This window comes from Arachis hypogaea, chromosome 17 (genome assembly GCF_003086295.3).
Source record: "Arachis hypogaea cultivar Tifrunner chromosome 17, arahy.Tifrunner.gnm2.J5K5, whole genome shotgun sequence".
In the NCBI taxonomy this organism is placed as follows: Eukaryota; Viridiplantae; Streptophyta; class Magnoliopsida; order Fabales; family Fabaceae; genus Arachis; species Arachis hypogaea.
Genome location: NC_092052.1, coordinates 37,350,146 through 37,373,158, shown reverse-complemented (window position 1 = coordinate 37,373,158; position 23,013 = coordinate 37,350,146). Strand labels below are relative to the sequence as shown.

At 33.1% G+C, this 23,013-nt stretch overlaps 2 pseudogenes; both read right to left on the bottom strand.

Annotated features, from left to right (window-relative positions):
* The window catches only part of LOC140180580 (coniferyl alcohol acyltransferase-like), an 82,770-nt pseudogene extending 66,255 nt beyond the window's left edge, over positions 1-16,515 (bottom strand).
* On the bottom strand, positions 11,870-12,627 carry LOC112763167 (fasciclin-like arabinogalactan protein 2; annotated as a pseudogene).
* Positions 16,516-23,013: the final 6,498 nt, after the last annotated feature.

Genomic DNA, 23,013 nt, shown 5'->3' with positions numbered 1-23,013 from the left:
AAGATCAGTGATCCCAGAAGTTAGATTCGATCTGAAAGAAGATGAATATCCGGAGATCCAGGAGCAAATTCGAATCAGGAACTGGGAAGTCCTAGCTAATCCTGAAACGAAAGTGGGAAGGAATATGGTCCAGGAGTTCTATGCTAATATGTGGCAGACTGACAAGCAAAAACTATCTGGAACTGCTTTCTATGAATATCGGACCATGGTCAGAGGAAAGATTGTTCATACCATCCCTGACAAGATCAGAGAGATCTTAAAGCTACCTCAGCTGAAAGATGATCCAGACTCCTTCAACAGGAGAATGATGAGAACAGACAAGGGCCTGGATAAGATTCTAGAGGACATATGTATCCCTGGAGCCAGGTGGACCACCAACACAAAGGGTGTCCCAAATCAACTCAAGAGAGAAGATCTCAAACCAGTCGCCAGAGGATGGCTGGACTTCATTGAGCACTCTCTGTTACCTACTAGCAACCGTTCTGAAGTCACAGTTAAAAGAGCAGTGATGATCCATTGCATCATGATGGGAAAAGAAGTGGAAGTTCATCAGCTGATCTCAGCTGAACTCTACAAAATTGCTAACAAAAATTCTAAAGAAGCCAGATTGGGGTAAGGATGAGAATAACTGAGTATATCTCAGTTGAGAAACCAATCACCAAAGCATCAATGGAAAAACAACAAGCACAGGATGATCCCACCAAGAAGAAAACACAGGAATCTCTCCCAGAAATCCCTCAATCTGAATACTGGGAGTATCTTGAGACGTCTGTTACCAAGATACGGGAGGCTATGGAACAAATAATAAAAGAACAGAAGGAGCACAGTCAAATTTCACCTATATGTTTAAAGAACAAGAGGAGCAAGGGCATGACTTGAGGGACTTGAAGCGCCAGAAGTTATCTCTTGAAGGACCAAGCACCCCAAAGATCCGAGGAACACCCGTTTCCCAGAACTAAGGTTGTTAAATTCCAATTTCTACTTTAACTCTGTGATAGTGTCGTTATAAAAGTTCACCTTAGGAGTCATATAGTAGTAATTAGTATCTATTTTGATTTTATCTCTAATTAAGCCATAGTTTATTTTTCTCATCATCAGCAAACATGAATAAAATAGTAGATCTTTTGAATAAGAGGCAATAAAATTTCGAGTTTTAATAAGAGAAATTCTAATTAGTTACATGTGGTGGCAATACTTTCTGTCTTCTGAATGAATGCTTGAACAGTGCATATGTCTTTTGAATTTGTTGTTTAAGACTGTTAAATATGTTGGCTCTTGAAAGAATGGTGAACATGAGACATGTTATTGATAATCTGAAAAATCATAAAAATGATTCTTGAAGCAAGAAAAAGCAACAAAAAAAAAGAGAAGAGAAAGAAAAGCAGAAAAAGCCAATAGCCCTTAAAATCAAAAGGCAAGGGTAATAAAAAGGATCCCAAGGCTTTGAGCATCAGTGGATAGGAGGGCCTAAGGGAATAAAATCCTGGCCTAAGTGGCTAAATCAAGCTGTCCCTAACCATGTGCTTGTGGCGTGAAGGTGTCAAGTGAAAACTTGAGACTGAGCGGTTAAAGTCAAGGTCCAAAGCAGAAAGAAGAGTGTGCTTAAGAACTCTGGACACCTCTAATTGGGGACTTTAGCAAAGCTGAGTCACAATCTAAAAGGTTCACCCAATTATGTGTCTGTGGCATTTATGTATCCGGTGGTAATACTGGAAAACAAAGTGCTTAGGGCCACGGCCAAGACTCATGAAATAGCTGTGTTCAAGAATCATCATACTGAAATAGGAGAATCAATAACACTATCTGAATTCTAAGTTCTTATAGATGCCAATCATCTAATTAGAATCTGAGCTTCACTCAAAAACTCTGAGATATTATTGCTTCTCAACCTATTAGTCTTCTATTTTATTTGTCTAGTTGCTTGAGGACAAGCAACAGTTTAAGTTTGGTGTTGTGATGAGCGGATATTTTATACGCTTTTTGGGGTTAATTTCATATAGTTTTTAGTATGTTTTAGTTAGTTTTTAGTTTATTTTTATTATTTTTTAGGAAAAATTCATATTTCTGGACTTTACTATGAGTTGTGTGTTTTTCTGTAATTTCAGGTATTTTTCTGGCTGAAATTGAGGGAGCTGAGCAAAAATCTGATTCAGGCTAAAAAAGGACTGCTGATGCTGTTGGATTCTGACCTCCCTGCACTCAAAGTGAATTTTCTGGAGCTACAGAACTTGAAATGGCATGCTTTCAATTGCGTTGGAAAGTAGACATCCAGGAATTTCCAGAAATATATAATAGTCCATACTTTGCTCAAGGATAGATGACGTAAACTGGCGTTCAACGCCAGTTCTCTGCCCAATTCTGGCGTCCAGCACCAGAAAAGGATCAAAAGTTGGAGTTCAACGCCAGAAATGGATCCAAACCTGGTGTTGAACGCCCAAAATGACCTTATGCACGTGAATTGCTTAAGTCTCAGCCCCTTCACACACCAAGTGGGCCCCAGAAGTAGATCTCTATACCATCTGCTATAGTTTACTCATTTTTCTGTAAACCTAGGCTACTAGTTAGTATTTAAACAACTTTTAGAGACTTATTTTGGATCTCATGACATTTAGATCAAAACTTTGTACTCTTTGATGGCATGAGTCTCTAAACCCCATTGTTGGGGGTGAGGAGCTCTGCTGTGTCTTGATGAATTAATGCAAGTATTTCTGTTTTCCATTCAAACATGCGTGTTCCTATCTAAGATATCCATTCGCGCCTAACTATGGAGAAGGTGATGATCAGTGACACTCATCACCTTCCTCAATCCATGAACGTGTGTCTGACAATCACCTCTGTTCTACATCAGATTGAATGAATATCTCTTAGATTCCTTAATCAGAATCTCCGTGGTATAAGCTAGATTGATGGCGGCATTCATGAGAATCCAGAAAGTCTAAACCTTGTCTGTGGTATTCCGAGTAGGATTCAGGGATTGAATGACTGTGACGAGCTTCAAACTCGCGAATGCTGGGCGTAGTGACAGACGCAAAAGGAGGGTGAATCCTATTCCAGCACGATCGGGAACCTCAGATGAGTAGCCGTGCTGTGACAGAGCATCTGGACCATTTTCACAAGAGGAGGGGATATAACCATTGACAACGGTGATGCCCTAACACACAGCTTGCCATAGAAGGACGTGTGTGTGTGAATCAGAGGACAGAGGAAAGCAGGGATTCAGAAGATAAAGCATCTCCAAAACTCCAACATATTCTCCATTACTGCATAACAAGTAACCTTTAACCCATGCTCTCTTGTTTATTCGCAATTCAACTGATAAATACAATTGACTTCCTGACTAAGAATTGCAAGATAACCATAGATTGCTTCAAACCAACAATCTCCGTGGGATTCGACCCTTACTCACGTAAGGTATTACTTGGACGACCCAGTGCACTTGCTGGTTAGTGGTACGAGTTGTGAAAAGTGTGATTCACAATTCGTGCACCAGACCCCAGTTAAGTCGACTCAAATTGGATCTCCGTTGCTAGTTAGATATGATAATGAATACTCTGAGGAGCGTGAGAAGCCCCCTTCCCATCCCTCACTCATTATTTTTAAAAAAAAAAGCCGCGTTCCTTCTCCGTCATTGCAAGTTCTTGTTTAATTACCCCTTAGGGAATGCAGATCTCCTCGGTAAAATTTTGAAAAAATTACTACAGGTTGAACTTCCGTCAACAGCGGTGGAAATACTAAATTGAGACATTTTTTTGCTACAATATTTGTCAAACAAACAATTAATGAAACAGTCATCCATACCTTGTCATTTTGAACATATTTATACATTAAAAAAGAGTTGAAATAATTAATTGATCAAAATAATGACATTAATATTTTTTATAAGACTTGTTATTATTTAGAATAATTAGGAAATAGCCATAAATAAATTTATTTCCTTAATGAGTGTTAAATTTGTTGTCAACTTCTATATTTCTTTTAAAATTTTAGCGTCGTTACATCTAATTTCTACATTTTGAAATGAATTTACTCAAAAAAATTAACATGTAAATCACATTATTATTACAAATTATTTTTTTTTACAGAATTAATCGTGCTTGTTTGAACCGTTAAAATTAGCTTCTAATGATATCAAAGTCAACCTACTTTACTATCTTGTGCCTTCAAATAATTTACACAACTAACATAAAAATATAACAACTGAGAAAAAAATTTCTTTACAATGGGTATATTCATTGTAACAAATATTCTTCTATCTAATACTCTAAAAAATACATTGGCCACTTTGAATTACTACAGATCAACTTCCATCCACATTAGTAGCATGCCTAAATTGAGATATATTCTTTAAACAAACAATCAATAAAACACAATTCCGTATTAAAAGTGGCATGGTTTTTGTTTCGTATTTTTTATTTAAAATGGATTATGGTAAACTGAATATTGTTCGGATTGCATTAATTGAAATTACTTTGAGATGAATAATTAGAGAATAGGACATGAATTTAAATAATAATTTTACGTGACTTTATAAATTTACTTGGGATATTTAACTAAATTTTAACATTGGTTTAGTATTCTCAGTCATCTCCAGTACTCTTATAGAATTAACAGAATCTTCATTTAAAGCTAAAAATTATTCGATACAAAAAAGTTTACAATAAAATAAAAAAATTATATGAATAAAAAATAATAACAATTTCAAAAAAATAAAAAATTCTTGAAAGTATGTTAGACAAAAAATGTTATTAAAAAACAACAAAATTCACCATATAAATAACAAAGGACACAATTGGTATGTATAAATAAATTTCAGTCCAATTTGAACAGCTGGAAATCGTAGTTATTGGTAAACGTGGGTTGAACGGTAGAATCAAATTTATGTTCAGTGAAATAAAATACAGCCATAAGAGACGGTGAATCTTTCGGCAAAATTAAACGAGCTCTTGATACTCGAACCGCTAATCCAAACACACCCATAGCGTGTTAATGGTTAGAAGCCTAGAAGCAAAACACAGAAGCTAAGAATGACTAATTCTTACTATCGACAAAAGATGCATTCGAATTCAAGAATGCGACAAAAATGACTAACAGTAAATACATATTTTCAAAAAATGCATTAAAGATTGCATTTTAACTGAGCTCATTCAGATCTTTAAAGTTACAAAAGGTTGCAATTTTTACTTGTTCATCAGAACATAGGAAAATTTTAATGTTATTCAATCCCTTTACTAATACATTGGTATGACAAATAAGGTGTTGAGTTAAGAAATTAACTAAATTAATTGATCACGAAAAATGTTATTTTATTGGGCTAATTACCCAATCAATTTTGATTATTTTGTTTGAGTGATGCTAGCCACCACTCAATATATAGTTGCAGCCCACTATGGAACAAATTGAACCTGCTGGTGGGCTGACGATCCAAAGGAAGCCCAAATAACACAAAGCAAGAAATTCAGTTGGGTCAACTAGTAAACCGAAATCCGATTTCATCTCTCAAGCCAATCTCTCCGAGTTGCTTCCACAAAAGCAACATTCACCTATTTTGATACGGTCAGAACTCAGAGAGGATAGAGAAAGTTTAGTTCTTAAACTATTCACCAAGGAAGAAAGAAAGAGAAGGTTAGGCAAGAAAGGTTGAGGTCCAATCACCCAATTCAAACCACATCAAACTAAGGTAGAAGTTAAAGGTAACTTATTTCCTCTTGCATGCATCGTGTTTTATTCTCCTCTTGACTAAGTTTCTGCCACTCCAATTTGGGATAAATGGAGAAAGTGACTTCTGTTAACAATTGCTGCAAATCAATGGCCAAGATTGTTTCTTGGGGACCAAGTAGTTTCTCAAGGGTTCAAATTTGGGTTTACCATTGAAAAAGTTTTTCTTTGCTCCCCTGAGGCTTTTGGTCAAGCAAAAGTAAGTCAGATTCAAATTTCTAATTTGGGGATTAACTAGAAAAGGTGATGTCGTAAGTTGGTAGCACAAAGCTCAAAGAGTTGACTTAGGAGACAGCAACTCAACAACATGCAAGGACATATAAAAGAAAGGTCTGGAGTTTTTCTGAGGTAAGGAGGGATAACAAGTTTTTTGAATTTTATGTTCCGAGAAGATTTCTCTGAAGAAATTCATCAACTTGGACAGCGCTTCCTAGTCAAAGGAGCATTACGCCAGAATGAGGAACCAAATCAGAGGCAAGCTAATCTGGTTTATTACATAGTGTAGAATGCCCCAACCCGCCCCGCCCCGCCTAGGCTCGTCCCATAAATGGGGCGAACCGGCCCTCCCCGCCAACTTAAATGGGTTCAAAATGCTAGCCCGCCCCGCTTTATGGCGGATTGGCGGGTTGGCGGGCTAACCCGCTTCTTTTTTTTGAAAAATAAAATTCATTAAAATTAACCAAAAAATAATAATAAAAAAATCAAATACAAATAAAAAATAGTCAAATTATAATATAATTTTTTTACTATATTTTTTTTATTTTTAGCTTCAATAAAATTGTTCAAAATAATATTTGTCAATAGAATCATCTTTATTTTAAAAAATAAATCACATAATTTGAGCATATATACGAAATTGTAAAATAAAATAAATAAAGTTAATAACTAAAAGAAGAATAAACACAAAAAATGAGAAAAAAAAGTGTTTAAAAATTCTATAATTATTAATTTTATAATAATAATAATCACTCTTTTATTTAATAAAAATAAAAAATAAAAATTTTCGGCCCAGCGGACCGGCCCGCCCCGCCCCGCCAAAACCCGCCAATTTGGCGGTGCGGGTTTGGCGGATTTTTTTAATTTGGCGGGCTCCAAATCCTAACCCGACCCGCCTTTTTTAGCGGGTTTAGCGGATCGGCCCGACGGGCTCGACCCATTTTGCCACCCCTAGTGTAGATGTTGTTGAAGCATCAATCTCCTTCATGTTTTACAGATTGTAATTTTCTTTTCAATGTTCATCTTTCCGTAATTTCTTGACGTAAAAGGCTGAACGAGAGAGTCATTGAAAGAGTCTAAGGGTGGAAAGAGGCAGAGAGAAACACTTGAGTGAAAGGCCTTGAGTGATTTCAGAATTCTTTAGGTTGATTCTGTGTCTTGTATTTTATACTAGTGACGTACCCCTTTTTTAGTTGGGTGAGCACTAAGAATGAAGAGTTAGGTATTAGCATAACCAAGTCAAGTTAGGTTAGAACTTGAGAGTGCAAAAATTGTGCTTCACATTTGCTTCGTAATGCGACCTCCAAAATATATGAGTCCCTATTCACCCAACTATTTAGACACTGCAAGCTTGTGGACATGGACGTTGACAAGTTCGAGACGCAATGGGAGACGATGCTAGATGAGTGTGGGGTTCGGGAAGTCGAACGGGTGAAGGAATTGTACCGCAAAAAAATCGCATGGGCGGCAACATGCATCAGAGGCCCATTTTTCGCAGGTATAACGACAACGTCCTGTTGTGAATCTCTACATGCCAAGTTGAGTGGGTTTGTGGAGAGTAGATATGAAAAATTCCAATGCCTTGAGTTCTTCCCCCAATTTAATTTTGGTTTGATTTAATTTCATAAACTAATCATATTAATAGTTAATTAAGACTTCAAAGTGTGTATCGAAGTGTCACTTCATGTGTCACATTTGTAAATTTTGATAACATCAATGAATAAAGCGACGGAATGACTAACACGATTAATTTAAAATCTTTAAATGACAAAATAGATTAAAAAAAAATCTTTCATGCACCAACTTATAGAACGAACGATCTTTTAAGAACTAATCCGACTATTTACTCATAATAATAATAATAATAACAATAATAATAATAATAATAATAATAATAATAATAATAATAATAATAATTATTATTATTATTATTATTATTATTATTATTGTTATTATTATTATTATTATTACACTAATAGTAAGTATAACATCAAATAGTAACTAGTATTATTATTTAAATTATCAATAATTTGAGTCACCAAAAAAAATTATCAATAATTTAAACAATACTGTTTAAATTTACAATAATAATATTTAATTTATTATACGAAAAATAAATCAATACAACGTGTATTTTCATTTTGGATGAAATGCGTAAAATAATATGCTGCTCATCTATGCAGTTAAGATGTTGCTTGACAAATGTTCCCCTCATCTTTTTGGGATTTGAATTCTCTAAAGTTTGAATTTTACTTTAGAGAGTAAAGCGTGATCTCTCACTATTTTTTTATAAGTGAGACCAAGAATAAATATGAGAGAAAAACCATTCAAAAGTAGAAGATCACACTTTATCCTCTAAAGTACAAATTTAAAATTTAGAGGATCCAAATTCATTTTTTCTTACTCCTACATCGTTCTCAAATTATTCCAATCCTAATTTTTTTTTTATAAATGATGGAACCCTATCAGCTGTGCCTCTTGGTCTCCTCCACCATATATATCCGGGTATATGATTGAAGTATTTGAAACTTAATAAAAAAAATGGGTGAAAATAAAATATAGCATCTTATTTTTCAACATTTGTTTCGTACTTTTATTTTTTAATAATTTTTAACCTTCTAAGATCTTATAAAAAAAATAATATGCTAATTGCAATGATCCATTAAATAATATGTCTATCACCTATCACTCTTAATTGATCATCATAGTTAGTAACACAAAATTTATTTAATTATCTATTAAATTTTGAAATTTATATTTAATCATCAACTCAAATTCTATTTGGAAGATCTGCAGTTCCGCACAAAGTCGTTCTAGATAAATACGTATCTAAAGTAATTAAAAAACATGTTTGGTTGACTAAAACAAAATTAAATATACCATAATAACAATTAAAGATTTAAAGATATGTCATAATAATAATTTAAAATAAAATTTTTAAGTTCTCCCTTTTAAAAAATTTAAAATGTAAATTTAAATATCGACTGAAATAAAAGTTAGTGGGTCCTTTCAATTACAAATTATTCATTATAAAATTAAAATTTATCATTATAACAATTTGGACTTAAACCGATCACAATTATCCAACTCCATCGATTAAATCAATCAAATTTTGATTTTTTTAATAACAAAACTTTAATTCTCTATAATAAAATGTTAACCATAACTTGTCGTACTAATCTCTCACATCCTAAATCAGACTAAAGCTTACTTTGGTAACACTTTTATTTTTAAAAATTACTTATAAAAAATAATTTTTTAAAATATGACTTCTAGAAGTTGAAACATTTATATTTTGTAAATCAAATTAAAAATAACTTTTAATAAGTACGAGTAACAACAATTACGTTTAGTAAAATAATTTTCAAAATTTAAAATTACTATAACAAATATAAATGTATGAGTTAAATTTAAAATTAATTCATGTATGAAATCATTTTAGGTTTTATAATTTTGATAAGTTTCTCCTTGGATGCTTTTAAAATCACCCCTGACTTTTATAAACTATAAGTATAAGTACATAAGTTTTTTTATTTACTAAACACAAAATAAAATATTTGTACTTTTGATCGAAAAATTTTACCAAACTAAGGCTATCTTAGCATAATTGAAGTAGTTTCAAATTTTTATAGAAATTCTCCTATTCAAAAAATTATAAATTTTTTATGTTTGGAATTTAAATTAAAATATTTGAACTCTGAAGATAACTGGATCATCACTTATTCCTATTCAACCAATATTAGGCACTCGAAATTTTAAATTTTTCACTTTAACACCAGTCCATCATTTTCCCTAATGCACTTGAATATTTCTAAGTAGTCCTATAACCTCTCCCAAGGCCTAGCAACTTTTTGTTTTAAAGATCAGTACCCACACTCTTCAACTCTTGCCAACGATTTTTTCTTCACATATTATGAAGCCCACAAATTCCAACAAAAATGCATAGCCCAATTTTTTCCTTGGCTACAACTGTCAGCTGACGCCTCCCCTTTAGTATCGGCTTACCAAAATGACAATATCCAATGCAAGGACACACAACAGGTCATTAAATTTATCTGCCAAGGTTATGGGTTCCACCGGTTCAAGGAGCACCCTCCACCATTCTTATTGGAGTCTACATCACAACCTTAACACGAAATCTACATCGTTCAAATTCTTTAATGTATATCTGTATGGCTCTGCACACTTACATAACGCTATGCCAGTAAAGTGGCTTGTCACACCTGAAAACTTTCCCAAAATATATATATATATATATATATATTAAAAAGTCATTTTTCACTATAAAAAATTTGGACGTTAACATTTTTATTTATGAAAGGCAAAAATTAAAGTTATATCGATGAATTTTTGCAGATAAAATTATTTGAATCTTAAAAAATTAAGAGTAAAGTATCATTTTTGTCTCCAACGTTTGGGGTATGTTCCAAAGTTGTTCCTAACGTTTCAATCGTCCTATTTAAGTCATTAACGTTTTAAAATTGACTCAATGTTGTCCTACCATTAGGGATCCGTTAACAGAATTGATGGCGGGACAAAATTTGAATTTGAAACGTTAGGGACTTAAATAGGACGAAAACGTTGGGGACAAAAATGATACATAGAAATAAATTTTAATTTTATCTTTCAATAATATCAATTTTTTACTGTACATAGTATTCAATTATTTTTTAATCACATCTAAGTAAATTACAGTTAATCACATTACTTTCATTCTAAATAAATTAATTTTTTTATATTTTTACTCTTAAAGTAATGTAATTTTTTTATAAATAAATAAATTTTACACTTTCATTCTAAATAATGTAATTTTACTTTCATTACTTAATCACATTACTTATAATTTTTTTTATAATTTTACACTTTCATTCTAAATAAATTAATTTTTTTATAATTTTACACTTAAAGTAATGTAATTTTTTTATAAATAAATAACTTTTACACTTTCATTCTAAATAATGTAATTTTACTTTCATTACTTAATCACATTACTGATATTTTTTTTATAATTTTACACTTTCATTCTAAATAAATTAATTTTTTTATAATTCTACTCTTAAAATAATGTAATTTTTTTATAAATAAATAGATTTTACACTTTCATTCTAAATAATATAATTTTACTTTCATTACTTAATCACATTACTTATAATTTTTTTTTATAATTTTACACTTAAAGTAATGTAATTTTTTTATAAATAAATAACTTTTACACTTTTATTCTAAATAATGTAATTTTACTTTCATTACTTAATCACATTCCTTATATTTTTTTTATAATTTTACACTTTGATTCTAAATAAATTAATTTTTTTATAATTTTACTCTTAAAGTAATGTAATTTTGTTTATAAATAAATAACTTTTACACTTTCATTCTAAATAATGTAATTTTACTTTCATTACTTAATCATATTATTTATATTTTTTTTTATAATTTTACACTTTTATTCTAATCACATTACATTATTTATTTAGAATGAAAGTGTAAAATTATAAAAAAAAATAAATTTATTTAGAATGAAAGTAATGTGATTAAGTGTGACTTGTTTAGATGTGATTAAAAAATAATTGAATACTATGTACAGTAAAAAGTTGATATTATTAAAAGATAAAATCAAAATTTATTTTTATGTATTATTTTTGTTCCCAACGTTTTCGTCCTATTTAAGTCCCTAACGTTTCAAAATCATCTCAATTTTGTCCTGCCGTCAATTCTGTTAACGGATCCCTAACGGCAGGACAACATTGAGTCAATTTTGAAATGTTAGGGACTTAAATAGGACAATTGAAATGTTAGGGACAACTTTGGGACTTACTTCAAACGTTGGGGACAAAAATGATACTTTACTAAAAAATTAAATAAAATTCTCAAATTACTTTATAATATAATCTAACTCTAACTTCTAATTTTACCCCACACCACCACACCCTCAATTTCAACTCCTACCACCACTTTCATCCCCAACAACTACCATCACTGCCGCCATCACCATCACCATCTTGAAGAGCTCCCTCGACATCAAAACCTTGCTGATCTTGTACGCAACAAAGGGATCTTGGTCAATCAGTGTCCTCACTATGCTCGTCGTATCAACCTTCATCTCAAGTTTCACGTCTTCCCCATCATTCTGCATCGTGAAGTCGAACTTGTTCGCTCCTTGTGTTTCCAAAGTGTTCATAACCCTGTTGTTTGACTTTAGCATCTGCAACGATATACTGGAACTTCGTGGTACAGCAGCACCGATATCTTCTGTGCGTCCGTGAGGTTCTTGTACTTGGGTATGAAACCGCTGACGATAGTGTCCATGGGGCAGAACACGGTAAAGCCACCATCCACGCTGTCCTGAAAAGTTGGAAGAGACTTTGAAGGTTTGAGCAAGTCTGCGAATGACTTGCAACTTTGCTCGGATCGGACATGATGTTGATCTGGCTGGGGCCGCGGTGGGTGCTTCTGCTTCAGCAGAGCTCAATGCGCTGCTAATTTCAAGGATGGAGACATTGTAAGGAAATTTTTGGATGCACTTGACATAGAAAGAGTGGAGTCTGTTGTTGTCTTTAATTTAGAGGCGAAGCCTACTTTGCCGCCCTTGAAGTTGGCGATATTGAAGCCGGCAATTCCAACGACAATGCCAGTGGCCTGGAACATGGAGGACCAAAAGCAGTAGAGGTGGTGATGGCGGTGGTGATGGCGGTGGTGGTGATGGTGATAGCGGCAGCGATGGTGGTAGTTGGAGATGAGAATGGTGATAAGGTTAAAAATTGAGGGAGTGGTGGTGTGGAATAAAATTAGAAATTAGAAATAGGTTATTGGTAGCACAAATCCCCACACTTTCGTACTGTTGTACCAGTAAGTGTACTGAGTCATCTAAGTAATACCTGAGCGAGTCAGGGTTGATCCCACGAGGATTGTTGGCTTGAAGCAAGCTATGGTTATCTTGCAGGTCTTAGTCAGGCAGATCAGAAAGTTGTTGATTTTATGTCATATATGGAGTTGTAAGAGGAATGTATGAACTACTTGTATATTAGAAGGGAATCAGTAATAGGAATAGGGTTAAGGATTGGAGTTGCTTAGCCTTTCTGAATTAACTCTGGCATTACTATCTTCTCTGCTTGTGAATGACTTCTTCTATGGTAGGCTGTATGTGATCAACGCCATGGGCCGTGGTCATTGATCTCCTCTGCTACAGATTGAATGCCATTGGCTGTGTCATCCAATCTGACGAAGGGTGAAGTGCTAGCAGTTCATTCTCTTGGCGATCCTACTCAAAACGCCATAGACAAGGTCGAATCTTCCAGATCAGAGGATGCTGCTTCTTAGGATTCTAGCCTATACCATAGAGACCCTAATCTCCCCAGAAATCGGCTGAACTGGTGTCTCGAGAAGTCCCCAACGAAGTCATGGATTAGCCATCTGAGAGATGTATAAACATAGCTGTTGGCTCGTGCTTTCCAGTCACGTATTCACACGAACCCAAGTAGACGCAAGTGTTTGTCAGGCACGTTCGTCTTAATGTGATGAACAGAGCTGATTGTCTGATTATCCTATTCACCACGATGAAGATCGAGTATACATCTTAGAAATCAAACATGGATCGGAGAAGAAACAATAATACTTTTATTAATTTATAGGACTCAGCAGGGTTCCTCCCCTCAACCTAAGAGGTTTAGAAACTCATACTGATGTAAAAATACAATGTAAAACATGTATATTGGTAAAAGAGGGTCGAAGATCCCCCAATAACATAAATAAAATCCCTTATACTAAACAAATGACTAGTAAGGGTAAAATAGTCTTTTTAGTGCTAAAATCCACTTCTAGGGCCCACTTGGTGAGTGTTTGGGCTGAGCTTTGGTGAGATCCACGTGGTATGAGGTCTCTGGGGCGTGGAATGCCAGCTAGGGGGTCTTCTTTGGGCGTTTGGACACTGGTCTCTGCTCTTTGGGCGCTGGACGCCTAGAAGGGGGCAGGTAGCTAGTGTTGGATGCCAGTTTTGAGCCTTCTAATTCGAAGCAAAGTATAGACTATTATATATTGCTGAAAACCTCTGAAAGTTAGCTTTCCATAGCCGTTGAGAACGCTCCATTTGGACTTCTGTAGCTCCAGAAAAGCTCTTTCGAATGCAAGGAGGTCAGATCCGGACAGCATCTGCAGTGCTTTCTCTGTCTCTGAATCAGACTTCTGCTCCAGTTCCTCAATTTCAGCAAAAAAATACCTGAAATTGTACAAAAACACAAAAACTCATAGTAGAATCTAAAAATGTGAATTTAACACTAAAACCTATAAAAACTTAATAAAAACTAAATAAAACATACTAAAAATTATATGAAAAAGATGATAAAAAAATGTATAAAATATCCGCTCATCAATTATATTAGATGATAATTTAAAAATTTTATTTTAATTTTTAAGGTTTGGATAATTTTATCTACAAAAGCCCATTTTTTATGGGTATTACTTTAATTTTTCTCTTTTATAAATAAAAATATCAACATTTAAATCTTGAAAAAATAATTATTTATTCTATTTTATTTTCTTATTTCGAATTTCACAATCTAAAATTTTATATTCGGGGTATGTTAGTCACCAAACAAAAAATATTCGGTGTATATTTATGTGTGTGTTAAAATTTATTAGATGAGGAACTATCTAATCCTTAATATTATATTTTTGTTTCGACAAATAATTTGTATCAAAAGGCAATTCATAATTTATTTCTTTATTGTTTAAAGTATTAAGCAAATTAGTTTCCAATAAAACACTTTAATCAACCATCTGCTAGCTAAAGTATTTTTACAGAAAATTAAAGTCTGGTTTGTCCTTTTTAAAAAATATTTTGTAACTACTTTGTTATTTTTATTTTTACTTAAATGAATTTTTTATCCTTATAAAATAACCGTATTTTAGTTTTGGTTCCTGTACTTATTTTTTGTTGGTTTTGGTCCAATAAAATTGAAAGATTTTGGTTTTAGTCCTGTTTGTTTACTTTGCTCCGTTAAATATTAATATGCTACATTAAATGCTAAGACGTAATGTATTTGAGTTTGTCATATTATCAATTCTCATGGCATATCAGCACTTAAAAGAAGAAACTAATAAAAAGGAGCCAAACTCAGAAATATAAATAAACATTGTCACTTCTAAATTCATAGTATCATATTTAAAAATAAAATGTTATTATCAATTTAGAAATATAAATATGCAAGTACTATAGTATATATTTATTAGAAAAGAAAATATATACTTTTCATCGGACTGTCCCAAGCATATTACTCTTTTCATGATATGCAATTATGCATAACTAATCATTATGTATTATTATTTGTTATACTACCTTAGTCTCCGTATTAGACCTAGATCATGAATATTATGATTGCTATTTATATGATTATAAAAAATATAAACAAAAAAAATTTATATAAAATAAAATTATTAAAGTAAAAATTTACGTACAACTATTTTTATATAAAATTAATAACATAAAATTATTAATAATTTAATTAAATATATTAAATTGTTTAATAATTTTTAATTATTAATTTTATATAAAATTATTTGTAAGTGAATTTTTACCTATTATTAAATATTCTAAAGATTTACGTAAGTTTTAGTAATTTTGTATGAGGAATGTTAGGGCCAACAGATTTTATGATTTATAGTCATTAATTAATTGTTATGAGTATTTTTAATGATGTGAGATTATATCTAATGATATAAAATTATTTATTTTTCTTTTAATGATTAAGTACTATTGTGTCTCCAACTTACTCCTGTGATCATCTCCGTCATCGGAATGCTGATCTAGCGTATTTATATGACATGATGGACACTACTTAAACTCTCTTTCTTTCCACTAGGACGATCATAAGTTGCAAAATATCAAAAAAAACCCTTACACTGCGTGGTTTTCAAAGGATTTGAGCACGGAACTAATGCGGCGTCGTTTAAGTAGTGTCCACCATATCATGTAATTGTATCAAATCAGTATTCTGCTGACGAAGATGATCGCAGGGGCAAGTCAGAGCCATAATTACAAATTTGGGAGTTCTAATTGAGGCCAACAAAATTGTGCGGGTCATTCTGAATAACAGACTAAATTTCAGGGGCCAAATTAATATTTAACTCGATTAAGTACAGACCAAATTTTAATATTATTATTTACTGGACCACAAACACGCCACGCTTCTTCTTGGGAACAAGCTTCCCTTCAATGGAGACATCAGGATTGTACAAGTTAAGACACTGAAGCTCAATGTCTGCGACAGCTTCAACAAAATCAACTCCATGGTTGTTGCATAGCAACTCGGGTTCACCTGCCGTGTTGGCCACCACTTCGCCGGCAAATGCATAGTAAGACACAAGAGCTTGCGACAGCGATTTCTTCAAACACCCCACCATGGATGCAAAGCTATTCATCACAATTGTGCTGTTGTTCTTGTAGCAGAAGAAGACTCTAACGTCGACCGGAGGAAGGAGTAGATCGAGGTTAGAGAGTAGTAGCTAGTGTTCTTGAGTTGGTAGAACCGCTGCTACGACCTCTTCGTTGGTCACACTCACGTTGAACTCTCCAGCAGCACTATCCATTATTAATTATTGTATATATGTATATATTTTTGTGTAGCTGATTGGCTTACCGGTGAAAATTGTTCTTTGGGTAGTATACTGATTTAAAGGCAGAAGGTGGTAGTCTGGTAGATAAGAGAAGATAAAAGAAGAGACGGTATGGTGAGTGTTAAGTACCAGACAAATGACACAGCAAAATATAGAGATAAAAAATTAGAAATTTGTATAAAATATGGAAACAATTGAATAACTTTCTTTGAGAATTACAACTTCTCTCTATCACAAGGAGACTACAATAACACTCTCTCTTGATAAAAGGAGAACACACTTCTCTCTATCATATATAGGAGAAAACTACTCAAAGAAATATTATGTTATTCTATCTGGATGACTTGATTGAAATGAATTAAAGAAAAACTCAATTTATAGGTGAATCTCTTCAATATGAACCATCCATCAATTAGAGGTATATAATTCTTCTCTTTTTCAACCACTAAAATTCTAAGGTTATAAACTAAGATTGTTTATTACCTCTCATTTTATTTAGTTATTATTTATTTATATATTTTCTAAAATTAGCTTTACTAATTTTCACAATCTCCCACTTAAAGCTAATTTTGATAAATTTTCAAAATTCATGTTGCTCATGTATTCCATAGACCGTATGAGGATCTACACCATTCAAATTTTTCTGTGTTGATTGGTTTTGTCATGGCATCTGCTAGGTTATCTTTAGTGTGAATCTTCTGCATATCAACACTTCCTTCTTCTACTACTTCCCGAACAAAGTGATATTGTACTCCAATGTGTTTTGTTCTTGAATGAAAGGCAGGATTCCTTGCAATGTGCAAGGCACTCTGACTGTCACAATACACAGAAATCTTCTGTTGTTTGTGCCCGAGTTCTTCTATCAACCTTTGGATCCAAATAGCTTCCTTGCATGCTTGTGTAGCTGCCATATATTCAGCTTCTGTACTAGATAAAGCTACAACAGTCTGTAATTTAGATAGCCAGCTCACAGCTCCTCCTGCAAGTGTAAATACATATCTTGTAGTAGATTTTCGTTTATCAAGATCACCTGCAAAATTTGAGTCGACATATCCATTGACAATGAATTCCGATCCTCCAAAACATAATGCAACATTCGAGGTCCCTTTGATGTATCTCAAGATCCTCTTAACAACATTCCAATGCTCTTTACCCGGATCTGCCATGAATCGACTTACCACCGCAACTGTTTGAGCGATATCTGGTCTTGTACAGATCATGGCATACATAAGGCTTCCCACTGCTGATGCATACGGTACTCGAGACATTTCTATCCTCTCTGCTTCACTACTAGGGCACATACTTGAGGATAATTTGAAATTCACAGGAAGTGGGGTTGAAATTGGCTTACATTCTTGCATATTGAAGCGTTGCAAGATTTTCTTCAAATAATTCTTTTGCGATAGCCAAATCTTCCTATCTTTTTTGTCTCGGTGAATTTGCATCCCTAAAATCTTGTTTGCTGGTCCCAAGTCTTTCATATCAAACTCCCTAGCCAACCGTGCCTTCAATTCTTGGATTTGATCTTTGTTGGGACCTACCACCAACATGTCATCCACATACAACAGTAGAATGATGAAATCATTATCACCAGACCTCTTGTAATAAGTACAATGATCTAAACTAAGTCTGTTGTATCCAAGGCTAATAATGAAAGAATCAAATCTCTTGTACCAACACCTTGGCGCCTGCTTTAGACCGTACAGAGATTTAGTTAACCTGCAAACCAAGTTTTCTTTTCCTTGTTCTTCAAAACCTTCTGGTTGGAGCATATATATCTCTTCTTCAAGTTCTCCATGAAGAAAAGCAGTCTTTACATCTAATTGCTCTAGATGTAAATCAAATGCAGCACACATAGCCAAAACTACTCTAATAGTAGTTAGTCTCACCACCGGAGAAAATATTTCATTGAAGTCAATACCTTCTTTCTGAGCATATCCCTTGACAACCAATCTTGCACGATATCGTTCCACCTGATCATTACTATCTCGTTTGATCTTGTAAACCCATTTGTTACCAATGGCTTTCCGACCTGCTGGAAGTTCAACAAGTTTCTAGGTATGGTTCCTATGTAATGCCTCAATTTCTTCTTGCATTGCTGTCATCCACATAGAAGCGTCTAGATTGCGCATAGCCTCCATAAAAGTTGTTGGCTCTCCATCTTCTGTCAAAAGACAATATGCATCATGGTTTGTCAAAACATAATTTGAGTGTCATGATGGTGTTCTTCTTTGTCGAGTGGATCGACGAACTTCTATGTCATTAGCCTCTGCTTCTTGTTCTTCGTGCTGTGGTTCTGCTTCAGAAAGATCACCTTCTCTACATTTTTCATCTATTTGAACAGTGGTTATCTCTTTAATAGTGCTGTCATTTTCTTGTTCTTTTTGCAATTCATCTTCTGCAAATATCACATCTCTACTGACAACTACCTTGCGGGCAGTGGGATCCCACAGGCGATACCCCTTAACACCATCAGCATAACCTAAGAATATACATTTTCTAGACTTTGGGTCTAGCTTTGTTCTTTCTTGGGAATTGTACATCACGTACACAGGACAACCAAATATATGTAAAGAAGAATAATTAGGTGGCTTACCTTGCCACATCTCCATTGGTGTCTTTAACCCAATTGCAGTTGATGGTGACCGATTTATTACATAACAGGCGGTTTTAACAGCTTCTGCCCAAAAAGACTTGGCTAAACCTGCAGTTTGCAACATAGCTCGTGCTCTTTCTAGGAGAGTCCTATTCATTCGCTCTGCTACACCATTTTGCTGAGGCGTATATGCAACTGTGAATTGTCGTTGAATACCTGCTTGCTTGCAAAATGTTAGAAAATCACCATCAACATATTCTCCTCCATTATCTGTCCTTAAACACTTGATCTTCTTTCCAGATTCAAGTTCTAACTTTGCTTTGAACTCTTTGAACATCGCAAACACGTCTGACTTTTTCTTGATCGGGTACACCCATAGCCTCCTAGAGTAATCATCAATAAATGATACAAGATATTTTGCTCCTCCTAGGGACATCTCCGGCGATTCCCACACATCAGAATGAATCAACTCCAATATGTGCTTGCTCCGAGCAGTTGATCTACCAAACGTCAATCTATGTTGTTTGCTTGTAACGCAGTGCTTACAAAATGGTAAGTTTACCGATTTGAGCCCGGGAATGAGATTACGTTCTACAAGAATCTTCAAGCCTCGTTCTGACATGTGGCCTAGTTTGCAATGCCATATCATCGTCATTTCTTCTTGGCTTGTTGAAGCAACTGATGCCTCTGCCTCTTGCAAAATATCTCCCATAAGCATGTATAGATTTGCTGCAATCTTTTCTGCTTTTATTACCACAAGAGCTCCTTTAACAACTTTTAAGATCCCACCTTCAATATGGGTCTTATAACCAAGTTCATCCAATTGCCCAATCGACAACAAATTCTTCTTCAAGCCTTTCACGTGTCTTACCCCTTGAAGTGAACGAATAGAACCATCAAATATTTTTATTTTGACAGTACTCATTCCAACAATTTCTAAGGCATGATCGTTTCCCATAAACACAGATCCTTCCAAGACAGGTTCATATGTACAAAACCAATCACGATGAGGAGTCATGTGCCATGTTGCTCCTGAATCAACAATCCAAACATCAGTGAGTTGTTTACTGCCTTTAGAACCAATTGTTGCTTCGCCATACAGGATTTCTCCATCATCAGAGGTACTTGCAACACATCCTTGAGAACTTGATCCTTCTGGAACCTTCTCTATACTCTTCTTATTCCAACAATCTTTCTTGAAGTGCCCTTTCTTACCACAATTGTAGCATTTGACCTGCTTCTTACTTTGTGACTTTGGTCTACTTTGACTCCCACTGAAACCACGCTCCATTGATCTCCCTCTTGTCATCAACAAAGCCTCTTCTTGTTTTGAGCTTTCTAATCTATCTTCCTTATTCTTGCGCCTAGATTTTTCTTCAAGAACCGCCGCAGCCATGTCATCAAAAGAAAGATAATCAGTCAAACATTATTAGTTAAGTTAATGATAAGCTGATCATATGAATCTGGTAGACTTTGAAGTAAGAGCTCTGCACGTTCGTTTTCCGCTATGGTATATTCCAACGATGAGAGTTGGGAAAATAGCGTATTTAGATTGTTGATGTGATCCGTTGCCGATGTGGATTCACTCATTCGAAGAGTATAAAGTCTTCTCTTCAAGAATATCTTGTTGTGAAGTGACTTGACTTCATATAATTTGGTGAGAGTATCCCAAATTTTCTTTGCTGTCTTTTTCTCTGCTACACTTGATAAAACTGAATCAGCTAGTGCCAAGTGTAAGTTTGCAACAGCATTGTTGTCCATCTCCTTCCATTTTTCATCTGTAATTCCAGTGGGTCTACCTTCAATTGCTGTCACGCAATTGTCTTTTCTCATAATGGCTTTTATCTTCAATTTCCATATGGAAAAATTACTCCCACTGAATTTTAGAATTTCATACTTTGCTGCCATTTTTTTTTAGACGGTAACTCGCAGCGGAAAAAAAATATATTAATCAGCAACCTTTGGCTCTGATACCACTGTTAGGTACCAGACAAATGACACAGCAAAATATAGAGATGAAAAATTAGAAATTTGTATAAAATATGGAAACAATTGAATAACTTTCTTTGAGAATTACAACTTCTCTCTATCACAAGGAGACTACAATAACACTCTCTCTTGACAAAAGGAGAACACACTTCTCTCTATCATATATAGGAGAAAACTACTCAAAGAAATATTATGTTATTCTATCTGGATGACTTGATTGAAATGAATTAAAGAAAAACTCAATTTATAGGTGAGTCTCTTCAATATGAACCATCCGTCAATTAGAGGTATATAATTCTTCTCTTTTTCAACCACTAAAATTCTAAGGTTATAAACTAAGATTGTTTATTACCTCTCATTTTATTTAGTTATTATTTATTTATATATTTTCTAAAATTAGCTTTACTAATTTTCACAGTGAGTTGGTTTGATTTTCAGCCAATGTTGGTTCAGCGCTGTTTCTTATTCCGTTATTCGTTTATTTTTCATTTTAATTATTAAAAAAGTGATTATACAATATAACGAACAGTATGATAAATGCTATGGTATTTAAAAGGTGATATTTATTTATTAAAAAAATTAAAAATTAATATTTAATATAAAAATAAATAATTTTTAAAAAATTAAAATTTATTATAAAAAATAAATTAAGCAAAATTTAGAGAATAACTTATAAATATTAAATATTATAGAATTAGTCTAACAATATATAGAGGTTCTAATAGGGGGTGTTCATGGTCTGATTCGGTCGAAAATTTGGTTCGATTTTGAACATTTTAGAGGCTAATTTGGTGAGATTTTATCCGGTCTAAGGTCGGATAAGGGTTTAAAAAATATACCTGATCATTATTTTGGGTGGAGTGGGAACTAAAAAAGATATATATGTTTTAAATTAATTTTAATATTATGTTATATTAATTATAAGTTTATTGTTTTATTTTTTATCACATTTGTTGAATTAGAAAATAGATCAAAGAAACATCAAATTATAATTTATAAACAATTCAAGTTCAAATATGGATATCAACTTTTCAGTAACAAGTTTCTTCTTTATAAATAAGTGCATCATAAATAAGTTTCTTTATAAATAAATTTTTTTATAAATTATTATTAAAGTTTTAAAAACCCGATTTTCACTCGATTTGGACCTGGTATAGTTGTGACTCGAAAATATTTAGATTTTATCGGGTTTAGGGTCGGATTAGAGTCTAAAAAATAGACTCAGTGTATATTTAGGATCGAGTCTAGATCAGGACAAACCCAATTTTACCCGACTAATGATCACCCCTAACTTCTAACGGAATGGTGATTGGCAACAAATCCCCGTAAGCCTGTTTTGAAGTAGAAAAATTTTAGAGGATAATAAAATTTATTATTTTTTATTATTAATAATATTTAAAATTAAAATATGTATTAAAAATATATTATTAAATTATTAAATTAAAAAAATTAAATTATTGACTAAAATAATAGTTAAAAATGATAAATTTTAGTGTTTTTAAAAATATTCATCATTTAATATTGTGAATAATAAATATATCAGAAATTCAAATTAAGATAATTGTTTATGTTATGTTTGAAACACGATAAATTACAAATTATTTCATTCTAAATTTAATTTTTTGTTTATTTAAAATAAATAAAAATAAAAATTCAATTTATTTGTAAATTTTTTAGAATTACATTATAAACAAAGTCAAATCCTTTTAATTTTTTTTTCATGTAAAGAGCAAAATAGTAATTTTGTCATGTTAAAAAAATTGATTATTAAAAAAATTACGTTGTGCTAATATTAGAGATTGAAAAAATCAAGAGTTTATTTCAAGAGCAATAATATTGACTTGTCAGTACTCGAACATGAAGAAATATATAAATTTTGTTAGCCA